The sequence below is a fragment of the Bombyx mandarina genome, chromosome A1, assembly GCF_030267445.1.
Source record: "Bombyx mandarina strain Sakado chromosome A1, ASM3026744v2".
Lineage (NCBI taxonomy): Eukaryota > Metazoa > Arthropoda > Insecta > Lepidoptera > Bombycidae > Bombyx > Bombyx mandarina.
Window position 1 is genome coordinate 3,657,217 of NC_143234.1, and position 24,834 is coordinate 3,682,050.

Genomic DNA, 24,834 nt, shown 5'->3' on the forward strand with positions numbered 1-24,834 from the left:
GAATTGAGCTATTACGCTTAGTTAGGTACATACCATATCTATTACCCAAGTGAAATGTAGGTAAGATATTGAAATGTGCTCGGGTAAGGTACATCTGTTTCACTTACACCGCGTTCTCGTCCCCTGGTAGCCATACCAATTGTTTTTCGTAAAAATATTCATATTGCCTTTTGCCGAGCGACTAGAAAAATCAAAGGAATAATAACAACATATTATTATAGGTAATAACGGCCGTCTGGTGTAGTGGTAAGTGACATGGTCACTACACAAGGGGGTCGCGGATTCGAATCCCGCCAAGGGAAGATATTTGTATGATAAATATAAAAATGTCTTTTCCAGGGTTATGCATGTATATTAAATATATGTATGTGTATAATAAAAATATTACATTTATTTCCGTTATCTGGTACCTGTAACACAGCTTCTTTACGAACTTACCACGGGACCAGTTAACGTGGCGTGATTGTTAGTAAATATTTATTTATTATTTATTATAGGTAATAAAAATAATAACAATTGAGTAATTAAAGTCTTTACAAATCTTATTAAGAGCGTAAGGCTGGGTTCACACGGCATTGTCCTGCACGTTTATTTGCAGTATACGTCTTATCGAATGAATAGTGGCACATACATTATACACAGAACCATTCACATGTCGTTTATACGGCTAAAAATCGTATACCGCTTACGCGTGTCTAAACGAATACTCAACGGACTTGACAAGCAAATCGAATGAGCTTTAACGTTAGAGTAACGCATAGTGTATCTCTGGCATACCCGATCCTGTAGACAGAATGGTAAACAGTCGACGTCACCCTAAACACGTCATTACGGATCCTCCCGATCCATTAACGGTGATTTTGGGTACCTCAAGCACCGGCCACCGTCCTCGTCGAACCCGTCGCTTGCACGGTGGGTTCTCCGAATACTTACACCGATTTAAGTGTAAGCAGAACCCATCGTGCATCTGCGAGCCCAACGCGATTGAGTCTGTCCCTCACATGCTCCTGGAATGCCCTGTTTTTGCGGCCGAGAGGTGGGCGTTGGAGCAGGAGTTAGAGATGGAGCTGAATCTAAGCAGTAAAAAGGAAAGGGGCATCCTATTGGAGTATGCAACAAAAATAGCGGAACGGATAATAAAACGGAATAAAGAAGCCTGACCCATGCTTCTGTTCCACTTTATTAGGAATAATATGCCGTGGTAAGCATGGGGAATTATTGGAAAAAATAGTGTAACTTCACGGAATGTACTTACTTTGGAAGGAAAAAATTTAAAATCAAAAACTCTAGGCAAATAATACATGAATATTACAAATAATTAACACAAACATTAATAAGAGCTGTGACAACAACGGATATATGATTTAAAAAAAAAAAACCGTCGCTTGCGACAAAGGGCTCAACGAGTGAATTAACCCATAGACACAGCCCACTGAGTTTCTCACCGGATCTTCTCAGTAGGTCGCGATTCCGATCCGGTGGTAGATTCTGCGAAGCACTGCTCTTGCTAGGGCTAGTATTAGCAATTGCCTCAGGTTGAGCCCGTTAGCTCACGTACCCGTCCGGGCGTATCTGGAATAGTCTCTTAAACTATCAGAGAATCGGTAGGGAAAACAAAAAAAAAGTACGCATAATACTGCTATCCCACAAACTTCGTTGAACATTAAAATAAGAAAAAATAAAAACAAAAACTTCATTATTTTTCGTGTCTCTCGCTAAATATTCACGTTCAACTCGATAACACGCGAACTCACCATGAACAGCTCGTATTTTGAATCTTTAATTCAACCGAATTAAGATATATATTGGCTGTGTTACGGGAAATGTGAATTACAAAAAAAAAGTGAGTCTGCGACACGACAGTAATTGTTTTGAAGTTTTTTTTTATTACCTTTAAAAGCAGAGGAGGAGTTCGGTCCGCCTTATGGTAAGTAATGACCGTCGGTAGAGCAACGCCAGGGAACAGCTAAGTCGCTGCTTAGCACTAAGTACTACGAGTATTCGCAAGCTTGGTGGTAGGACCTCTTGTGAGTCCGCACAGGTAGGTACCACCACCCCGCCTATTTCTGCCGTGAAGCAGCAATGCGTTTCGGCTTGAAGGGTTTTTTTTTTTTTTTTCTCGGGCCGGGGGCCGAACCTCCTACGAGGTCCCCGCGCCTAGGGGGCGCGCGGGGTATGTGAGACTCAACGATCTGCAGGTGTTGAGAGCAGATCGCGGGCCCAAGGATTTTAGGGCCCACCCACTAAACGACTCCCCTGCACTCTTACACCCGACGTCCGATCTCCGTCCGGGGTCAGAACCCGTTCAGAGTAGGGGGGTTCCCGCGGTCAACACTACAACCAGACACGCGGCAACACCCCGAGGACGCCCGACCGACGGGTCGTCGAGGCGATAGTCGACGACCAACGACGTCAGTCTCCGCGGTACGGCGGCCCTACCAGGCCGCCCGGGCGGTACCGCTGGTGTTCCGGGATACCCCGCTGGGCCAGAACCAGCCTGCCGGGTCGGAACGCGATACACCGCCGACCGGGTTGCTCTTCAACAGTATGTTCAGCGACGACGAAAATGCGGACTACATCGCAGTCCGCAGCCGCCGACGCGCCGTCCCGTCCTCCTGGTGCCAGCGCGCTAGAGTGACGGTAGCGTGCGGCGCAGCCTCAACCCCCTTAGGTCGCCCCGTGACCATCACCGGGAGGAGACTGCCTCCTCATAGGGGCTGGAGCTGGACAAACGCCCTCCTCCGACCCCCGGCCCGACGGCGGCGGCACGGCGCCGAGAGGGAAGAAGAGCTCTCCCTCTCCCGTTCCGCCACCTCCTTCTGCGAGATGGTGGACTCGCAGAAGTCGAGCATCGCCTGCCAGGACTCGTCGCTGCCGAGCATACTATACTGAGACTTTTAGAACTTATATCTCAAGGTGCTAATCTAAGCTAAGCAATAAAAAACCCGTGCGGACTCACAAGAGGTTCTACCACCAATAATTACGCAAATTATAGTTTTGCGGGTTTGATTTTTATTACACAACTAGCTGACCCGGCAGACTTCGTAGTGCCTCAATCGATAAATAAAAGACACATCAAGGGAACACATCAAAGAAAAAACTAAATTGTTTGTTTTTATATAATTCCGAGCTTTTTTATATTTTCTCACCTTTTGAACCTTCCCTGGACTTCCACGAATAATTCAAGACCAAAATTAGCCAAATCGGTCCAGCCGTTCTCGAGTTTTAGCGAGACTAACGAACGGCAATTCATTTTTATATATAGAGATATAGATAGATGTTATTCCATCACCGTGGAAGTCAATCGTGAACATTTATTGAGTACGTATTTCATTAGAAAAATTAGTACCCGCCTGGGATTCGAATACCGGTGCATCGCTCAATACGAATGAACTGAACGACTTATCCTTTAGGCCACGACGACTTCCGACGAATTATTTGTCAAAAGATTAGTTAATTTTACTATAAACAAAAGGAACGTGTGCCCAATCATTCTTAATGAAAGATTCAATTATGAATCAAGAATCAATTAACGATTTTCTTGATGTAGTTCTAAATACCAGTCGTAGTAGACCACTATGTAATGATCATACTATTCAGAACCCATTTATAATGGAGTCAAAATTGTTAGAATTTGAAAACGAAGATAACGTTATACTATGATTTGTTTTTAATTGCCCTTGTAGGCAGACGAGTATACGGCCCACCTGACGGTGAGTGTTTACCGTCGCCCATGGACTTAAGCAATGCCAGGAGCAGAGCCAAGCCGCTGCCTACCGCTTAATACTCTCCACAAGCCTCGTTTGAAGAAGGACATGTTATAGCGCTCGGGAAACACCGTGGAGGGGAGCTCATTCCAAAGCCGGATGGTACGTGGCAAAAAAGATCTCTGGAAACGCACTGTGGATGAACGTAGTGACTCCAGGTGGTATGGATGAACTCTACTCCGGTGGCGGGCACATACAGCTTAATACATTTCTTTAAGTGATTGTTTTAAAACCTTTACTGTCTGGACAAGCAGGAAAACGAATAAGAACAAAACACGTATTTATATAGCGTTACGATTTAATTTCGCGTATTTTAAGTTTTTTTTTTCTTTCTAATCGTTTGGGGATTATACAAGCTTCCCGCTGATGGGTAATTGAGCTAACGGGCTCAACCTGAGAGAAATTGCGGACACAAGCCCTAGCAAGAGCAGTGCTTCGCAGAATCTACCACCGGATCGGAATCACGACCCACTGAGAAGATACGACGAGAAACTCAGCGAGATGTGTCTATGGGTTAGAAAATGTTAGGTTAATTAGTGCCTTAACGAAACTGTGTGTTCCATGCTTGTCAGGGAAAGTGCTAAGTGTATCTCCTTTCAATAAACACAAATTTCATTCAAACATCACTCTGCACTTCATCTATAGACCACATCACTCAGATCTATAGGCAATAAAAAAAAAAACTGTAGGCAACAAATTATTATTCTTGCAGCCCACATATAGTTATCGATAATATTTCCCACATTTAGTCTCTAAGTTGGAAACCGTCACACAACTGGTCCCAGCGAGACGGTAGCATCTCAATTATCGAGTCAGAAACACGCCCCTCGCGGATCGCGTGTTTGAATTTCTGACACATTAATACTCGGGACTCGTGAACTAATGCCCTGGCAACACCGGCCAGCCTCTGGACTTTAGTTTAAATAAATGAACAATAAATACTATCTTTAATTGATGTTAAGGCAGCGCGAGAACCGTCCTATCTTATCGTGTGTTGTTTTTGCAAACTCTCACTTTTAAATTCGTGTTATTTTTTATTGGTAATCTCCCTTGGAATTTTTTTTAATGAAGGAATTACTGGTGATCCGGCAGCCTTTCCAGTTTCACCAGGATTGGTAGACGAGCAAAGGCTCAGCCGGGACGGATGCTTACAGTGTGCAAAGGATTTCAGTATATCAATGATTTAAATGTAATATTTTCTTCGGTTTTGGTGTGTCATAGATATAATTAAAAGAAATAATTACAGTTTAATCTTTCGTTCTTTTTTTATTATCGTTTACATTATTTCTGAAATTTAGAATACTTTACATAAATAATTCTAAGTATTTTATGTATTTTAAATATGACGTATATGCAGACGACTCGCTCTTTATCACTACAATGTGTTAATAAAATACATTAAAAAAAACTTCCATATTTTTACACACACGAGCCACACAACATCGAGCCAAAGCGCTGATTTTATGTCTACCTCTGTTTAAAAGCAATTGAAGTCATGAAAATAATGTAGGTACATAAAGATCTATTTTCTGTCTGTATATTTACGAAGTAAATTTTAAATTATAACACGTGTATGTAATTACTGATGTTAAGGCGTCTGGTGAGCCCTTAGGTGTAGGTATCAACACGCCGCCTATTTCTGCCGTGAAGCAGTAGGTAATACGTTTAGTTTTTAAGGGCGGGGCAGTCATTGCCATGCAAAACTGAGACTTAAGCTCATGTGTTAAAGTGAGTTTGGCATTTACGTTGTTGATGCCTGTTTAGGGTAATCCTAAACATAAAATTTTGAATGTTTTTAAATTTAGGAACACACTAATAAATATGGCAACACAGTTAGTGGCAGCTACAAAAAAAATCTGGTCGTACGTACACGTGTTGTACATCAAAAAATAAAAATATATAGTTTTTATTGAAGCTAGCCCCAAAATACAGTCCACGCTCTAAACAATGCCTATTTATTTTTTCTACCTATTCTAGTGACCTCGAGGGGCCGTACTTGATTCACCAAACGAAGATGTCTATAAGCTCTGGTGACTACTATAGCAATAAATAAAAGCAATGACTCGACTGTGCCCTGGCATTGTTCACGTCCACAAACGAACTAACCACTCACCATCAAGTGAGCCGTAAGCTAGTCTACCTACGAAGACAATAAAAAAATGGTCGTTTAATTCACGTAATTATCCAACGCTTTCCGTGATTGATTAAACATAAGTATTAACTAATTCTGATTTTTTTTATTAGGTACAAGATATTCGAGAATTAATTATTAATAATAGCCTGCCTATTTCTGCCGTGAAGCAGTAATGCGTTTCGGTTTGAAGGGTGGGGCAGCCGTTGTAACTATACTTGAGACCTTAGAACTTATATCTCAAGGTGGGTGGCGCATTTACGTTGTGGATGTCTATGGGTTCCAGTAACCACTTAACATCAGGTGCGCTGTGAGCTCGTCCAACCACCTAAGCAATAAAAAAATAAAATAGATTAACTCTTGGATGTCAACAAACTGGACAGCATCCAAATTAAACAATAAAAAAAGGCCTTTAATAAAGCCTTATACGAGACACAGATTTGATATGAGTTAATTGCTCTGTGATTTCTAAAATTTGAAAGATAAATTAATAAAAATGTGTAGTTTAAATACTTAAAAAAAACATCCTTAAATAACAAACAGTCAGGATTTCAGAGTGAAGTTGTAAAATGATTGTATGTATCGTCATCGGTGCTTGATGCGTGATTTTTTAAAATTTTTATTTCTTAGATGGGTGGATGAGCTCACAGCCCATCTGGTGTTAAGTGGTTACTGGAGCCCATAGACATCTACAAAGTAAATGCCGCCACCCACCTTGAGATATGAGTTGTAAGGTCTCAGTATAGTTATAACGGCTGCCTCATCCTTCAAACCGAAACGGTGGTGGAATGGTGGTGCCTACCCGTGCGGACTCACAAGAGGTCCTATCACCAGTAATTACGCAAATTATAATTTTACGGGTTTTGATGTTTATTACACGATGTTATTCCTTCACCGTGGAAGTCAATACTGAACATTTGTTAAGTACGTATTACATTAGAAAAATTGGTACCCGCCTGCGGGATTCGAACACCGGTGCATCGCTACATACGAATCCACCGGACGTCTTATTCTTTAGGGCACGACGACTACAAAATTTTGAATATCGAATAATTTATGAAAAAATATGATTTTATTACAATCCGATTGCATAGACCCAAATATCATATTAATATGTTAAATATGTTCATATACATACCATCTTGGACATGAGGTCGGCAGCTTACAATAACGGTTGACCAGCCTTCCAATCAATTATTAATTACTTTATTGAAGAAAAGTTCAACATGAATAAATATGTTTACATATAATTTATAACACAATAATAGACCATAAACTTAGAAATCGGTCATGAACAAAAACAGTCGGTTTGTTAAAATGATATAGTCATTTCCTTTTTACACGTGCCACAGAGTACATCCCTACTACTTGAAGCCAATGCATTCATTCGTAGTTTATTTCTAGATGTAATTTCTACAATACCACCCAATTCTGTACTGTAATAAGTTACGATGTGGTTGTACCTATGATATTGTATAATAAGCAAAACGCTTCGAAGGAAAACTTTCTGTCCTACCTAAATCTCACTATCCTACCTGTCTCGAGTAGTTATGCTTGCGGCATTAATTGTTTGTTGAATTTTTTGCCGCGACGCAAAGGATGAAATTTAGTTAACAGAAAACTTCAGTCGTGTCAGCTCTGGTGAAATTGAAAACTTATGAAGGAACGTTGTGTTGTCCACGAACTTCGGTGGCCTTGAAGGATGACTGTCCAAGACTATTTCATCTCAGACAGTCATCCACGCAAGAAGAAAAAGTTGGATTAAATACTAAAGCCACCAAGTCTATGCAATGCTGTCATAAAATTAGTACCTACAAACTCAAAGTCACATAACCGCTATAAACATGATTGTACTACAATATCCGATAGGTGTAAATTACACGAATGTTTCATTCATAGTTTTATTCATTCACAAAACGTGTGTAACACCCGCGAAAAGTATCGGCGGTGTTGCCAAAATTACAAACCGAATCACGCAAAACAAACTTTGTTAACGTTTAGCGACCATTATAATTTTATAACGCCTCTGGGGTCGATCTCGGCCAAGGATCGAAAGAAAAAAAAATCCTTCCGCAAAGAATTTAGGAGTGTCCGAGACTCAGACCAAATCGGACTCGTTATAAATTTTGTGAAGATAACAATGCGTGCGTGTGGGTGTGTGGTACAGCGCTGACGAGTATAGTTACGGCACGCAATAACGCTAACAAGCGTGCGAGCGAGAAACATTTACATTTGTAGGGCGGCATCTCTATCTTGCCGTCGGCAACATGGCGCGCTGACTCGGGCGCAGGCTCGAATCGTATCGCCTGCCCACTCAAGGTTCGCTGACTGCCGTTCTTTTGTTTTTAATGTTGCCATAAAAAAGACAGGTTCCCAATTCTTGTGTGAATAAAAAACTTACCTTTTTTCCTAAAGTAATATTTCAGTTCAAGAATATTGACGGAATACAACGACATGGTATGTCTCAGTATTTGAGAGAAACAAGTGATAAAGATATGTTTCTTTTAAAATCCAGAAACCATTATTGGACTTCATGTATTTTAAGCACTCTCGCTTTTTATTAGTAGGTAATAAATTTATGAGTAACGTTCTGCTTCACCTGTACTTCCGATCTTCGACATTTCATAAATTTTATTAAGTGGTAATAACTTTAGGCACTAAACATTTTAAACGCTTTCTAATTTTTTTTTTCTTTTTATTGATGCATAAAACAAATTACAACCATAGAAATAATAAGTTTAAATGTTTTAAATGGCCTTAAGAATTGGTTAATATTACTTTCCTATTTATTACGTGACAATAACAATTAGTTTAAATTATAAACTACAATTATGTATTGAGCTCGATTATATTTAATTAATTATAGGACAGAAGCCTGTATTTACAGAACGGTGAGGAGAAGCGGTTCGGATTCCGGGAACCCTGGACCGCAGACGAAAACAGCGTCAAGCCGAGGACCTGCTCAAACCGAACGTCTGCATACCGATCGTTGGTTTTTTGTAAGCTTGAGTCGGTGCACACCGAGCTGTATCTGTGCGAGTGAGACGAGCCGAGTTGTGTGCGTGTCGGGCGCCTCGCCGCTCTCGCGTGCAGTGTACCCGCGACTCCCGGCCGGCCGCGGCCCGTTCGCGCTTCTCCGTCAAACTGACGCCGATAAACAAAATAATGACCAGTGTACCACATTACGTGCATCGCGAGTGCAATAAGCGACGACAGTGTGTGATAACGAGAATGTAACGTGCGTGTTGTGTCAAACGGATAGTGAAATATTTCAAATATTGGAGTTTTAGGCGCGTGGAGTGCGCCATGCTCGCAGTGTTTAGGTATGTGGAGACCGATTAATTATGGCCCATCAGTGTCGAAGGGGTCGGTGGCCTGCATTTTCGCTACCGGCTCTCGTTATTTTTGTAATCGGTGACAGATTTCGCGTGAGTCTAAGACCGCGGCGTGTGGCCGCTAGCGTGCTATTTACACGTTGTTTTCGTTTACACGGTCGACCGTGAAATATTTTCTGTCCGCATCCGTTTGATTTTTTCGTATTTTACGTGCATCGGACTCAGTCCGCCGTCCGTTATCAGTTTCGTCGAAGTGTGTCGTGTAATTTACGAAGTAATTAATCTGTTATCGCCGCCGGTGTAGCGATGTGAGCGCGTGAGCATTGAACTTTGCATCTACTCGCGTTAGTTCTGTGGTCAAGTTTGAAAAATACCATGTTGCTGCTAACTATAGCAGTCAGTCTACGATTAAATCGTTATTTGTGACTTTTAATTCAATGTCGTAAACATATAGATCTTAAAATCAAATTGTATGTAGATAACATAATAATACGAAATAAAAATGAAAAGTACTTACCTAATTAACATTCGTAACGCGAAAACTAGATTCCTATCTCGCATACAATATTGTTGATAAAACACATTATCATCTAGTAAACTCCCTTGTATTCTTATATTATAAAAGTAAACAAATCAATTTCATAACAAAGACACATAGGTATACCCAGTGGTCACATATTATACGGTAAAAAATAAATAAATAAAAACATTTCCGTTAGATTTATTTTATACTCTATGGTCAGTTCTATTATAATTTTAGCCTTTACATACTTTTTCAGTTAAATACCTAATACACTTTTTAAATTATACTTATGTTCATAATACTATTGACTAAAGTAAGTACACCAAAACAAATAACAAAATACATACTTTTATTACTTTTTACCATTGGGTAACACTAAATAATCTATGGCACATCTTTTACGTATATGTGTACCAAGATTTAATTTAGTATTACAATTATTATATATAACTACGAAACATACACTTCTTAGATACGTAATTATACTTACCTACTGAGAAAATTAACTCTTGAAATGAGTTTTTCCACGTAATGATTCATTGGCTACATTAACCACATTATTATGTTCATAGTTACATAAATAATTGGCCGTGATTATTGCGTTGATCTTAGGTATTGAAATTAACGTAAACAGACCGGAAAATAGTGTGAAAAATTACAAATAGTCGAGTTTTTATCGTGCTTAAACTCAAGAAATGTTCACGATTGACTTCCACGGTGAAGGAATAACATCGTGTAATAAAAATCAAACCCGCAAAATTATAATTTGCGTAATTACTGGTGGTAGGACCTCTTGTGAGTCCGCACAGGTAGGTACCACCGCCCCGCCTATTGCTGCCGTGAAGCAGTAATGCGTTTCGGTTTGAAGGGTGGGGCAGCCGTTGTGACTATGCTGAGACCCTTAGAACTTATATCTCAAGGTGGGTGGCGCATTTACGTTGTAGATGTCTATGGGCTCCAGTAACCACTTAACACCAGGTGGGCTGTGAGCTCGTCCACACATCTAGGAAATAAAATAAAAAATGTATGTAACAATACCGATGATTCGGTTCAACTAGCAACAATTATCCGAATAATCTTTATTTGAAAACTACAACATTTTAAACGAAAGTTTTTTTTTTAAATTACTTAATAAACGTGTTTGGAAATGCAAGTACGGATCTGAAAATGGCGGTTCGAAATGGCGCCATAGGCTTCTAAATACAGTGTAATAATTCTACGTACTTTTTCCCGTCGGGAGGAGAATAGCGAGATTTCCGCGCTATTGAAATGTGTGTATGTTTTATTATTAAAGAAGCTTAAACTTAACAATTTTATTCGTAATATGTTCTCTGTAAGTATGGTATGTGTAAAAAAATGGGAAAATATGTCTGATTTTCACCAAAAAAAAACCAAACTGTTACAATTCCGAAACAGGCAGAAAACATTCAACTAAAAACTTTATTGTTACAATTTAAATTAATTGAAAAAGTGCTTTTGGGATATTCTTATTAATACAGATAGAATATCAACATATTAAAGTCGGAAATTAACCTCATTTTTAACTACTTTAGTATGACAAATGGTCTAAATATAATTTTTGTCGTCGATAGACGTGCGTACGGCTCCCGATGGTACTGTTACATTTGTGTTTTTTCTTTTTTTCCGCCAATCGACAAAAAAATGTGTAAGTACAGAAAATAGTTACTTAAAGAGGAGAGCGTATTTTTAATTATGTGCATTTAAAATGTGCATAATCAAATACAAATTTTAGAAGTACTTAATGGTGGAAGTTCATCTGTTAATTACAATAAACTTTTCAATTAAATATATTTCGTAAAAAAATGCAAAATTATTGAATTAAATAAATAGCCTTTGATTTAACTAAACTACATTTGCAACCAAAAAAAAACCTAAAAAAAGGCATATTTGTAATACCTACTCGTATAAAAACATCACGCGTCATTCCTGGTGCATCACTAAAAATATATATCTACCAAAATAAAATGAATAAAAACCTTTTTGATCTGCGCAATATTTACCATAAAAACTTAAACGCTAACAAACATAGCGTACTAGCAAAGCAATGTTTTGTTTAGTCAATATAGACAACGGGTCTACCTGATGTTAATATCACATATGACCAGTTCTTGTTCTATTAATCTCTGAATATACAAAATATACATAAGAAAGTACAGAAAATACAGAAGTAAAATGCAGAAAATGCTTACTTTTGATAAATTACCTAATTCATGACAAGCTGTCTTATGATTGAAGTGTAATAAATAATTCTTGAATTTCTTAATTCGGCAAAAGTTTCTAGTTTCACCAACATTGGGTCAAGGGCTGTGCTATCCTTCAAAACTGGAAATAAAATTTGGTTTGTGCCTCAAATAGACAGGGATATTGCCCGTGCGAGCTCTACCCATACCTAATATCAGAACTGAAGGCTTAGGAATTTGGGAGTTTGATAAGTAGCGCGTAGAACACGAGATAGCTTAACCTTACTCGTATTTTCTAATCAATAGTCGTATAGATTATTATCATTATGATATTGCTGCACATTGAGGTTGGTAAGAGAATGTTAACTATTAATATGGAAGGATATAGAGGAATAGGTAGACCTAAGAAGAAATGGATGGATTGCGTGAAAGACGATATGGATAAGAGGGGAGTGAGCGAAGAAATGGTATATGATAGAAGAGTATGGAAGGAGAAAACATGTTGCGCCGACCCCAGATGACTAGGAGAAGGGCAGAATAATGATGATGATATTGCTGCACATTAGATTTGTCAGACTTCCCTTTTATGGCACGTAACTATAATTTGACGTTCGCTTGTCAGTTATTGTTTTTTTTATTTTATTTTTCCCGCCAATAAATTGCCGAGCCCATCAAATGTGGTCCTTTGCACCTGCGTTACAAAAACACGGGTTGCCGACACTAAAATTTATTTTTACTGTACTGAAAATTATAATTCTAAGTTTATTTCGAACTAAGTGATCAAGTCGAAATGTTTTTATGGGGTAATAAAATGTAAGTGTAAAAAATATTTATCTTTTCTGTACTGAGGTAATGTTGATCACTTCTTTATTGAGTGTAATGAAATACCAACTTGTTTATACAAGTTTTTATATACACATATTTGAAAAAAAAAAAAAATTATAGTCCAACTACAATTTTAATGTTTTTTTGATGTAGATACGCCAAAAAAATGTGCTTAAAATGGTATTACTTTAATACTTTCGATAAAATATAGACTTGCTCATACCAAACCATCAGGTAAACTTAAATGTTAATGGTTTTACATAGAAAGCTTTACGAAGGAAGCTATTAGAAACGAGAAATTAATAAACATGTTTGAATTGCGAATCTTTTAAATTCTACTTCAGAATACATACGTATAATTGTTAAACTTCAATTAAATTATCATTCACCCTAATAAAACACTTAAGTACACGTGTTTATAAACAAATTTACTGCCTGTCAAATTTTTTAATACAGAATACTTAATTAATTCGTTAAATTTGGTACGTATGTATTATCTATATATTAATACGTGAAGTAAAAACTTTGTACCCCTTTTTACGAAAATTCGCGGACGTAGGAATATGAAATTTCTCCCACTTATAGAGAATATAGGGAAGGAGTGCACAATGCTAATCTTAATGCTAATCTTTTGAAAATAATGCATAAATTATACTTTACTTAAATCAATAAAGAAAACATTACACACACTACCATGTATTTGACACAACACATACATAAAAATATACTCTTTGTTTACTGTCAATTGGGAAACTTTTGTTATTGTTTAAAGTCTGTGGTCGAATTGAAAATAGATTAATATTTTTTGGCTTTTATATTATTGATTTATAGTGCAGTTTTGGCGAATACTGTGATTATATTATCGAAATATAATACTGTTTGACAATAGAACCATAATAATGTTTAAACTTATAATTTCTATTAATTATAGTCGAATCTCGACTACTGCGGGGCCACTAGTTTTTATTATTTTTTAAATAACGTTTTCCGTACATTGTTCTCTATTGTCATTTTTACTTTATATGTACATAATATATCGTTATCATTGCCTACTTCATATTGAGGGGTGAAAGGCTATTTGGTTTAAGCGACATTTTGCTAAATACGCGAAATTTATCTTTGTAATTGAAGATCCGTATTATTTGGTATTAGCATCAACAGTTTAATGTTCTTAATTGAACTTCAATTAAGTTTATTCCATTCAAAATAGCTGAAGAAGTTTTTTCACATGATATTTTTTCTAAGCTTTATTTAACCTTTAAATGGCTCTTCTGTAAAGTTGCAAAAATGTAGCTTAAATCTAATAGTATTTCACCTCTCGATATGTTTTCTTATCCAATATCCCGAAAAACACCGTCTTCATTAATTAACATATTTATTACGCGATCCTTTTTAGCATCTTAACTCTTAAGTAATAAATACTATATTGGTATAACAAACCTGTAGCAAAGCCTACTTACTTGATAGATACTACTGGCTCTGTTATCGCAGCACTGCCAACATATAAGCATAAAAGTTTCTAGGCAAAAATGCAAATGTCACATATAAATTTTTTTTCAATATTTCCCAACACTATATCTATCATTTTTCGAAAAGTCCTCAGTAGGCGTTCTTTTAAGTCGTCGACGGCATCCAAGGGTTTTCAACGCGCTAAACACTACCCGGGAGCTACTTTATGTTTTGTAATACAAAGAAGATTTAACAAAATTAAACCGGCTTTCCAATTCTCCACCCTGTATATACATAACTCGCGTAACACTAGCCCGATATAAAATTTAATCTTGCACCCAAATGACGATTTCACTCGTATCTTCCGATGTAAAATTGTTAATTTACTGCCTTACATATTTATCTGTCGGTTTGACTCGATCTTAAAAACGTTTTAAGCGTATAACTGTTTTGCATACGGCTAGTTTACCATTCTAATACATTTGATCGTAAGCAAAAATTACAATTTAAGTATATGGACTGCGTTTATAACGAGCATTGGATGTTAACTCCTGATCCATTAACGGTGCTTTTAGGTACCACAAGCACCGGTCACCGTCCTCGTCCAACCCGCGCTTGAGACGAAGGGCTCGACGAGCGAATTAGCCCATAGACACAGCCGGATTCTCGCCGGATCTTCTCAGTGGGTCGCGTTTCCGATCCGGTGGTAGATTCTGCGAAGCACTGCTCTTGCTAGGGCCAGTGTCAGTAACACTCCGGTTTGAGCCCCGTGATCTCACCTACATGTTAGGGCGAAGCTGAAATAGCCGCTTAAGGCTATCAGCATAGGTAGGAAAAAAAGGATGTTAAAATAAATAGGGAGCAGAATCTAGTCTGAAAGGTACTTTTTGGGATATGTGTGTTCTGGATCTGTTAAGGTTTTTTTTCTTGCTTAAACTTGTGAACGAGTTCACGGCCTAACTTGTGTTAAGGCTTAACTGGAGCTCATAAACATTAACAGCATAAAGGCCAACATCCATTTTAAGAAATTAGTTCTAAGTCTCTTAGCGTCGTCGTGGCCTAAAGGATAAGACGTCCGGTGCATTCGTATCGAGCGATCCAACTGCCAGTGTTCGAATCCCGCTGGCGGGTAAAAATTTTTCTAATTAAATACGTACCTAACAAATGTTCACGATTTACTTCGATGAAGGATTAATATCGTGTAATAGAAATCAAACCCGCAAAATTATAATTTGCGTAATTACGTAATTAGGACTTCTTGTGAATCCGCACGAGTAGGTACCAACCACCACCCTTCCTATTTCTGCCGTGAAGCAGTAATGCGTTTCGGCTTGAACGCTGTGACAGCCGTTATACTGTAAAAACTGAGGCCTTGAGGAACCGAGAACTCATGTCTCAAGATGGCTGGCGGCATTTACGTTGTACATGTCTATGGCCTCCCGGTAACTATTGAAAACCAGGTGAACCGTGGGTTCGTCAATTGATCTAAGTAATAAACAAAAAACCTACATAATGGTAACGAGTAAAACAAATTTTCTGTCGCGTAAAATAATCCGAGTCACAGTGTCATATGCATCACGCGAGCAACAAGCTATGTGATTTCTTCGCCGTGATGCTAAAGATGGCACAGCCGTAATACAGTTGAGACTGTCTCAAGGCTGGTGGCCTTTCTATTGTTACTTCTATAAGATCCAAAAAGGGGCAGTTAGATCATATTCAAACCGGACTGAACTAGCTTCGCAGCAGGAGAAGGTGGAATAGTGGTGTTCACCCGTGCGGGTATTTCTTGGGATCGATGACGGAATTCACTTTATAATTCTGGGCAGGAAAATCATTACTTTGTTGATTCCAAGCACCGGTCACCGTCGAACCCGTCGGAATATGACGAAGGGTTCGGGAAAATGAACCCACAGATAGCCCACTAAGTTTCTCGCCGGATCTTCTCAGTGGGTCGCGATTCCGATCCGGTAGTAGATTCAGCGAAGCACTGCTCTTGTTAGGGCTAGTGTTAGCAAATTCGCTAGGCTGAGCCCCGTGAGCTCGCCTACACGTTCGGTGAATCTAGAATAACCCGAGGTTACTATTATAGAATAGGTATAGGATACTTCATTGCTGAAGGTCGTCTCCCTGCAAAGCCCTTCGTGGCTCTTTGTACCATCAGCTTCCATTTCCTTCTGTTTCCGGCTTCTCTCAGGGCGGTGCTACAGAGAGTCCAGCGAGCGCAGTTATCTGATCATCAACGGTTTGGTGGCCGGCCGGCGGGTCTTTTCCCTTTCTACCTTGCCCACCACAGTCAATTTTTCAAGGTTGGTGGCCGCCGAGCAATGTGACCAAAGTAACCAAGAACCTTCTGGCAGCAAATCGTCGATAGTCTCGTTTCTATACGAAGTTGCTCGAGAACAGATTTGTTTGTTCTCTTGGCGGGCCACGGTATGCAGAGCATTCTTCGCCAACACCACATCTCGAACGCTTCTATTTTTTTTTCCTATTATATATTTTCCTATGTTGAATAAATAAATATATTATATACATACTTTGTAACACCCCGTATGTTCCTCTATTACGAACACCCTGTGAACGCTTTCCTGGTTTAAAAAAAAAAGCTAACACTAAATTATTCGTGCGACTCGCTATGAGAACAGGGCGAGAGTTGGGAATCTTAATGCGTTCGTGTTGTCTTGTAGCGCACTTGTTGAATACTGAATGCGCCGCCGCTTGTAGGGCATTCGAGAAAAAACAGCTCAAGAAGGTAAGTAAGGTAAGGTGCTCGTATTAGTGCTGTTGTTCGATACGGGAGGGGGGGGGAGAGCAATTATCTATGTCTATCTCTAAATTGTGGTCACGGCTGATTTGTATAACAACCGGAGGCGAATTACAGAATAATCTAGAATATTTTTTTAATTTCCATTATATTCGGTTAATGATGATGGTAAGGCGTTTTGTGTGCCCGCGTGGGTAGATACCACTGCCTGTATAACCGCGGGTAGATAGCTTAAGTTACTCCTTGCTATGCTTGCTAGCTACCTACCAGTGAAAGTCTCGTCAAAATCGGTCCAGCCGTTCCAGAGATTAGCCGGAACAAACAGGCAGACAAAAATTGTAAAATTAAACTGCTTTATACATAAATGATAGGCAATAACCTTAATCGACGCTCAAAAAAAATATATTTCTAGGTCTTTTAAATTAATTTCAATCCTACAGCTAGATTCGTTAAATTATAATTTTTTTCAGGTACCTATTTCAACTTTAAATTAGTCTACTGTAAAGTTCACGAATTGTCGCTTAGTCACGTTTGCCTTTCAAGCGTCGATATGCATGTAGTAAAAAGCGGCTATTTCAATATTACAAATAGACACTCCAATTTTATTTATATGTATAGATATAGTAAGTCGTCCACATCACCCTTTAAGTTGAAGCCAAATACTGATTTGCCATTTGCTAGCTTATACGCAAATATTTTTTTATTAAACGATGTTATTCCATTATCGTGAAAGCTATTCGTGGAAATATATTAAATACATGTTTCCTTAGAGAAATGGGTACTGGCTTATGGGATTAGAACACCGGCACAGTCGCTCGGCCAGAGTATACCGGGGGTATTATCCTTTAGGCCACGACGTCTTGAACGATTCCTAAGAAATGAAAAAGGAGTTATAACTAAAATCGTATATATCTACAACCTATATTGCAATCAATGACGTCACGCTGTTTCGCTGGCTGTAACCTTAATAGCTCTAGAGTCTAGTATTGACAAATCTAGGTAAAAACGATTTAACGCACAATGAAACGTTTCGCGCCTACTCATTTTTAGATGCTTTCGACGAATTATTAAAAAAAAAACAACAAAACAAAATATACGTGATCATTAAAATTTTAATTTGCGCTGAATATCCAAGATAAAGTAATAGAAAAAATAGTAAAAAAGCGAAATTACACGTAGTGAAAGATTGTTATTAATAACCTTGACATAAGAACTAATGCTTTGTGGTATAAATTAGCAAGACGGTGACGTGAAAATTGAACCTACATTATAATAATACGCTTGTATCAGAAAAATCCTACCAATCTCTAACCCAATAGTAACGGACGACAATACGACGACAATTTATTAAATTCTGTAGTCTAGCGTGGTTTAGTGTTACGACAGATCTTTTTTTTTTGCTTAGATGGGTGGACGAGCTCACAGCCCACTTGGTGTTAAGTTGTTAGTGGAGCCCATAGACATCTATAACGTAAATGCACCGCCTACCTTGAGATAAGTTCTAAGGTCTCAGAATAGTTACAATGTTCCAATGTTCAGCCATTAAGGAACACCACACTCCATTTAAGATATTAAAATACAAAATGTAATAAACTATAAGTCGAACCACGTTTGGATACGTTGTTTACGAGTAACCATAAAGACCACATTTCAAATCCACGTTGTCTGTAACTTGTGGAATTCAAATTATCGGGTCCGCGTTGTGGTTGGCACTAACACGATTATTTTAATATTTATATATTTTTTAATTCTGGATTTTTATATGACTCATAATGTACCATCGGTATTTACAGTATGGGGTAAATAAAGAGTAAAGTGTTTTTAATCTTCTTCTTTTTCTCCACCTTATCCCACTAGGTGGGGTCGGCACAGCTAATTTTTCTCTTCCATTCTCTTCTATCAGCCGTCATTTCAACACTCACTCCTCTCTCTCTCTCATGTCGTCACTCACACACTCCATCCATGTCGTCTTCGGTCGACCGCTTCCCCCTTTACCTTGCACTACCATTTCCATACATCTCCTAGTCACATGCATCTTCTCTCTACGCATCACATGTCCATACCACGCTAACCGTTCGCAGTAAAGTGTTTTTAATCATAGTTCAATAAGTTTGTAACATTAAACATGGAGAACACTAAAGAAAAACGGAACTACTATAATTGTGCGCCTGGTAGTATAAGACAAAGTATGTATGTAGTATCAGAACGAATAATGCCCTTATTTTTTCGGGCCAGGCCTCCAACTTCCTACGATGTTCCCGCGCTGGGTATATGGGACCCGGTGGCTTAAGATGCTAAATACGCCCAATACCCCTTGTACGTAAGCACTAGACGCGCAGAAGAGTGGTGCTGAGTGATAAAACTCACCTCATGACGGCCACGACTATTCACTCAGGAGTAAGAGGACAAAGAACTGTCGAAAATTATCTGGAATTTGTGTGCTGTCTGGCTACATCTCCCGTGAAGTATTGTGTGTTTCAGTTCAAATTTAATATCGATCTAATTTCACAAGGCGGACAACCGAATTTCCCTTGTATCTTGGTAACCTAGCACTGGTAGCCGTTTGATTATTATGATTTTGAAATCTATTTATTACCAAACTAGCTGACCCGGCAGACTTCGCAGTGCCTCAATCGATAAATAAAAGACCTAAACTTTTGTATAAAATAAGCTTAAAACAAACAAAAGGAATCCGTCCGACGGGGGACACATCAAAGAAAAACAAAATTGTTATTTTTATTTAATTCTGAGCATTTTCATATTTATCTACCTTTTAAACCTTCTCTGGACTTCCACAAATAATTCAAGACCAAAATTACCCAAATCGGTTCAGCCGTTCTCGAGTTTTAGCGAGACTAACGAACAGCAATTCATTTTTATATATAGAGATAATATCTTAAGGAACATTTTCATTTTATTTACAAATACTCTGTAGTGGCATCCCTATAGTCAATGTTGTTAGAATTCAAATAGGCTCTTAGTTGTCATCGCGCGAGGCACTTTTCGTAGTATTAATCCCTGTTAATAACAATGATACGAGGTCAAGCTTTTAGTCTTATTGGGTTTAAATTGAACATACGATTTATTAATGAAATTCCATTAAATAGATTTAATGGTTAGGTGAAATATTAACAATTTAAAACGTTCTAGAACATTCTGTAACAGATACGCATCGCGGTTCCGCCGGTTTTGAATTTGCTGTTCTTGAGTAATGAAATACGATTCATTTCCGTTGAAACCGTAAAAACCGTTGCTGACTGAATGAAGGACACACAATGTTCAAATTTATTATTATTCTTAAAGTTTAGTATTCAGTAGTATGCTGACTTCATATAAATACTGATACTGGTATGGAATGTTCTTTTTTCAAAAATAACATTATTTTGAAATATGTCTGCATCGACCGAGATACAATTAATTTAAAGTCCAAAATAACTTTATTTAGACCGTTACGTAAAAAAAAATAACACTATCGGATTGTTGGGGTTTTCTACGAAATTGGGGCTCGTCGTTGTATCGAAAAACGTCGTAAGGACCAAAATATGTTCTCGAAAACGCGTCTTAAACTAATAACCTTTATATGCTTCAGAATAGAGTTAAAATGGATTGACTATTGACAACTGTGTAATCTGTAATCACCACAGGGTTGTCTCATTAAATAATAGATAGTGTAAAGTTTTTTTTTTAATAGTAGAACTCACATATATTTTTTTATAAATTTATTATGATGGCAACGGCCGAACTCACTGGTATGACCACAAGTAATGGTTTAGCCTCGGATCTTTTATTTATAATATAAAAATATATTTTATCAATCATGAACCTTAACCTTATGAAATCAAAAAATATTTTTGCTCAAATTTATCTTGTATACTGACAGTGTCATATTTTTTTTTTGGAGACAGTTTAAGCGGCATCCTGTAGCATTGTTAGTGACATACAAACTTAAACGCAAATACTGCCTTAAAATATGTGAATGTGGTATAAAGAGTGCCCACTTATTACCATGTCGTCGCACAATACAGTTTTAAAGTGTGACCCGATTAAAATTAGTCGAACGTAATGGCCCTCTGTAATACCGATAAATAGAACAATTACTATTTTATTTGTTGATATACACAAAATTATTAGACGTGTCTTTTGTGGTTACGTAAACTATGATTCGTGGTTCGATGCTTTTGAGTCGCAAAATATACGTAAAATATTATAATTCGGTGCGTTTTTTGAGTTTCTTCTTCAAATGAATAATCTTAGATTTGAATATCCTTTGTTTTTTTTTTCTTTAATAAATTTGTTGAGAATAATTTTGTCGTTCAAATGCTGGCTTATTTTTCAAATAAAAAACGAAGCTCACAAAGAGAAACTTAAATTGCAAGCGAAATCGCGAAATTACAATGAAAATAAATACCGAACTCGAATCTTTTCTTAATAAATCACACAATAAAAAAAAAACCGTACACAAATTATTTTGCGTTATCATGAAAGGTGTCAAGAAATATCCTTTTAACAAATAACGTGGGCGCTTCGGGTCCCACCGAATTCCGACGCTTAAAACTCCAACTGCGGGGATGTACGTATAATAATAATCGTTTTCTCAACAAGCTCACGCACATCCGAACCGGTTCGTAGGCTTGGTTTCTTCGAAAAAACATCAAGTCAAATAAAAACGAACCTTAAACTCGGAATGGTAGATATCAAAATCGAAAAACTTAGGAACACTGTTCGCGACTTGTTCGTTATAAAATTATTGTGACTGTTTGTTTGTTTTTTTTTTTTAAATAAATGGAACGTTTTTTTTTTTTTTTTTCAAATGATTGCATAGACGTGAAAATTGAAAATAGAAAGTGTTAGATAGAATTTACAAACGAATTCTATATTCAAAGAAATAGTTAATTGTAAATTGGTAGTAATAACGTTTGTAAAGTACACACACCAACAAAAGGCTTATTAAAATTTCAGAGATTACTTCAATAAAATTTTGAGTTAATTTTTAATTCTATTCTCGTGTCGTGTGTTGCAAACCAAGGCCACAACTAAATTCAACTAAATCATGAAAACGTTCAAATAATTTTTAATATGCGGATTAAACTTTTCATAAATGCGTTCACTTTGAACATCAATCCTTTGTATTCGCAAAGCTTTTATCTTCAAAACGTATTTCTATTGTTTCGTGCGCGCTGATCTTGCTACGGCTTAGGGCGAAAAAAAATGCAATAAAGAGAAAATAAAAAGCAAGGTCGGGTGAAGGCGTTTGTATGTTTTACGACTTCCAATTTTAAAAGTTTAATTCCATTCGAATTTTATCGACAGTTTTAATACCGTAGGGTTTTTAGATATATATATATATACGAAGATGCAAACCTCTTTTGATTAGTTTTCTCTCAACTATATATTTTTACGGGGTATTAATAATACTATCGTTCACCAAATGGTCCGATTACTGATATTTTACATTTATAACGTTTTTTCTATTATTAAGCTATTGACATTTTTAAGGACAAAAAGGGGGTAAATTTTGAATTGATAACAATACTAAAGCTCCTCTGTAATTTTTCATAAATAAAATACGTTATAAAAAAAATTAGTTCGTGAACCAAAAGAGAAGAAGCGAATTTACTGGTTTTTTTAAAACTGTTTTGTCAAAAGTGTTTCACACAAAAGTTAATAATTAACTAGTCTAAACAATCATAAAATTGGTTGACAAGCAGATTGAGTACAAATGTTTTCTCGTTGTCTCTATATAGATTAGTTTGACAACGTATGAGACTGTTTAGGTATCCTTGAAGTTACATTGAAGTCGTCGTGGCCTAAAGGATAAGACGCCCGATGCATTCGTATCGAGTGATGCGAGTAAGCCGGTATTCAAATCCCGTAGGCAGGTACCAAATTTATCTAATGAGATAGGTACATATTTTATTAATTACTTCCACGAAGTAGTAAATATCAAATTCACAAAGAAAAATTACGTCATTACCGGTGGTAGGACGTTTTGTGAGTCCGCAAGAGTAGATACCTAACATACCTATTTCAGCCGTGAAGCAGTAGTTTTTGGAAGGAGGTATTACTGGTGGCCCGAAGGCTTTTCCAGTTTCACCGGGACAGGAGGACCGTGAAGCAGTAATGCATGTCCATGTAAAGGGTGAGATAGCTGTTGTACTTGGAAAAAATTTGGCATTCATGTCTCAAGGTGGGTGGCATTTACGTTGCTTATGTCGAAAAGCTCCAGTAACCCCTTAACACCAGGTGGGCCGTGATCTAAGCAATAAAAAGAGTCAGAACGTTGATACTGTGAAGGATCGATTCAAGTCTACCTGATACTAACGGACTACAAGGGCACACAACAAAAAATATCACTGAAACGAAACCCTGTTGTGTTTTTGGACACAATACCCCTTGAATATTATTTTTATTACTTTTTGTTTTGTTTTTATTAACAATAGAAAACAGTATTAGAAAACTGGAAAAGAAATTTGTTCTTCCCGTGAATGTCGTAGGCGACTAATAGATTCACCGGAGAATGAGTTGCAGCGGCCTTCGGCGATTTATTGTATCAGCGTACTGCTATCGCCAACCGTCATTTACGTAAATTGAGGAGCAAAAGCTTATTAAAAGTTTTGAAGGTAGAAACACGAAGTTCAATATTAAAGCTTTTTACATAAAGCTTCGGACAAAACATAACATGTACAATAACTGTAATGTACCTACACAATGTCACGTCAAGAATCACATGTTATATTACGATTTTCAATCTTATTTTTACGGAAGAAAAAGAACATCTTCCTAACAAATATCCCATTTATTTTGAAATTAGTTACTAATCAGTTAAATTAGAAACTCCTTCTCTCTCGGATACTATTAATGCGTTCTGCGTGTAATGAAATGTAGTCTAGAAACATTTTTATACTATAGAACAATTGACGGTAGTTTTCGCAATATTCGAATATCGACGAATAGGACTTTTTGCCGGGAACGCGAGGAGTGAAGTTGTGTGATTTGTTTTATTTTGTCTATTTAGTGTTTCTTCAGGTTTAAATGTGTAATAACGGTGGTTTATTAACTTTAATATCTGTGAAAGTGCACAAATGTGGTAAAATGAAACAAAGCCGCTGGACGCAACTTCTCGGGATCCTCCAAAAAGTACACTGAAAAAATCTTAGTAAATGACCACCATTTTACTAAGATTATATTTCATTCCATATCATCTCATTTCATTTAATTTCATCCCAGTTGATTAATGTCTCAAATTAATCATTTTCATTTGATTTCACTCCATATTATCATTTTTCATAAAAATAAGAATATAAATTAAAATAAGACATGACTTAAAGGTCTTAGTTACCAGGTCATAAAATCACTTAAAAAAAAATATCGACGAATAACAACGTCTGAAATAATACAACGACAGTGCGACAGTAACGACACTGACCGACTCGGTGGTTCAGTAATTAGAGTCCATGACTGTTGGGCTGAAGGTCGTGGGTTCGATTCTCACATCGGGCAAACATTCGTTTGATAAACAGGTTTGCTTGCTCTTTATCTGGATGTTTATTACGTATATTGTAAATGTTTAAACGTCTCCCTTCCTCTTTTTCTCTCTCATCCCAGCTATTTATCCCACATGGTGGTGGGTTCAGCTTTCCTTAATGTAAGGAAATTCCTCCACTTCGCTATGTCTTCGACATCCTCGTCAGCAACATTCCCTTTTGTCCTTCAGCACTCCATCCTTCCACATTTTTTTTAAACGTCTATATGTATGTCAGTCTCTAGTACCCATTATACAGGAAATCCCATTTTGGGCCGGATGACCGGTGACCAAAGATGGTCGGAACAAATTCTGTCTTG

At 37.5% G+C, this 24,834-nt stretch overlaps 1 protein-coding gene and 1 non-coding gene across 7 annotated transcripts in view; one reads left to right on the plus strand and one right to left on the minus strand.

The window, feature by feature from the left end:
* Positions 1-4,283: 4,283 nt before the first annotated feature.
* LOC114239661 (U6atac minor spliceosomal RNA) lies at positions 4,284-4,374 on the minus strand. Its single transcript, XR_003624461.2, has one exon. It is a non-coding gene; the product is annotated as a U6atac minor spliceosomal RNA (small nuclear RNA).
* Positions 4,375-8,829: 4,455 nt separating this feature from the next.
* Positions 8,830-24,834, plus strand: part of pan (transcription factor pangolin) — a 213,682-nt gene continuing 197,677 nt past the window's right edge. For all 6 annotated transcript variants that reach the window (XM_089739613.1, XM_089739614.1, XM_089739615.1 and 3 more), the window contains exon 1: positions 8,830-9,221. The gene's annotated coding sequence lies outside the window, so the exon portion shown is untranslated. The remainder of the gene's footprint in view (positions 9,222-24,834) is intronic.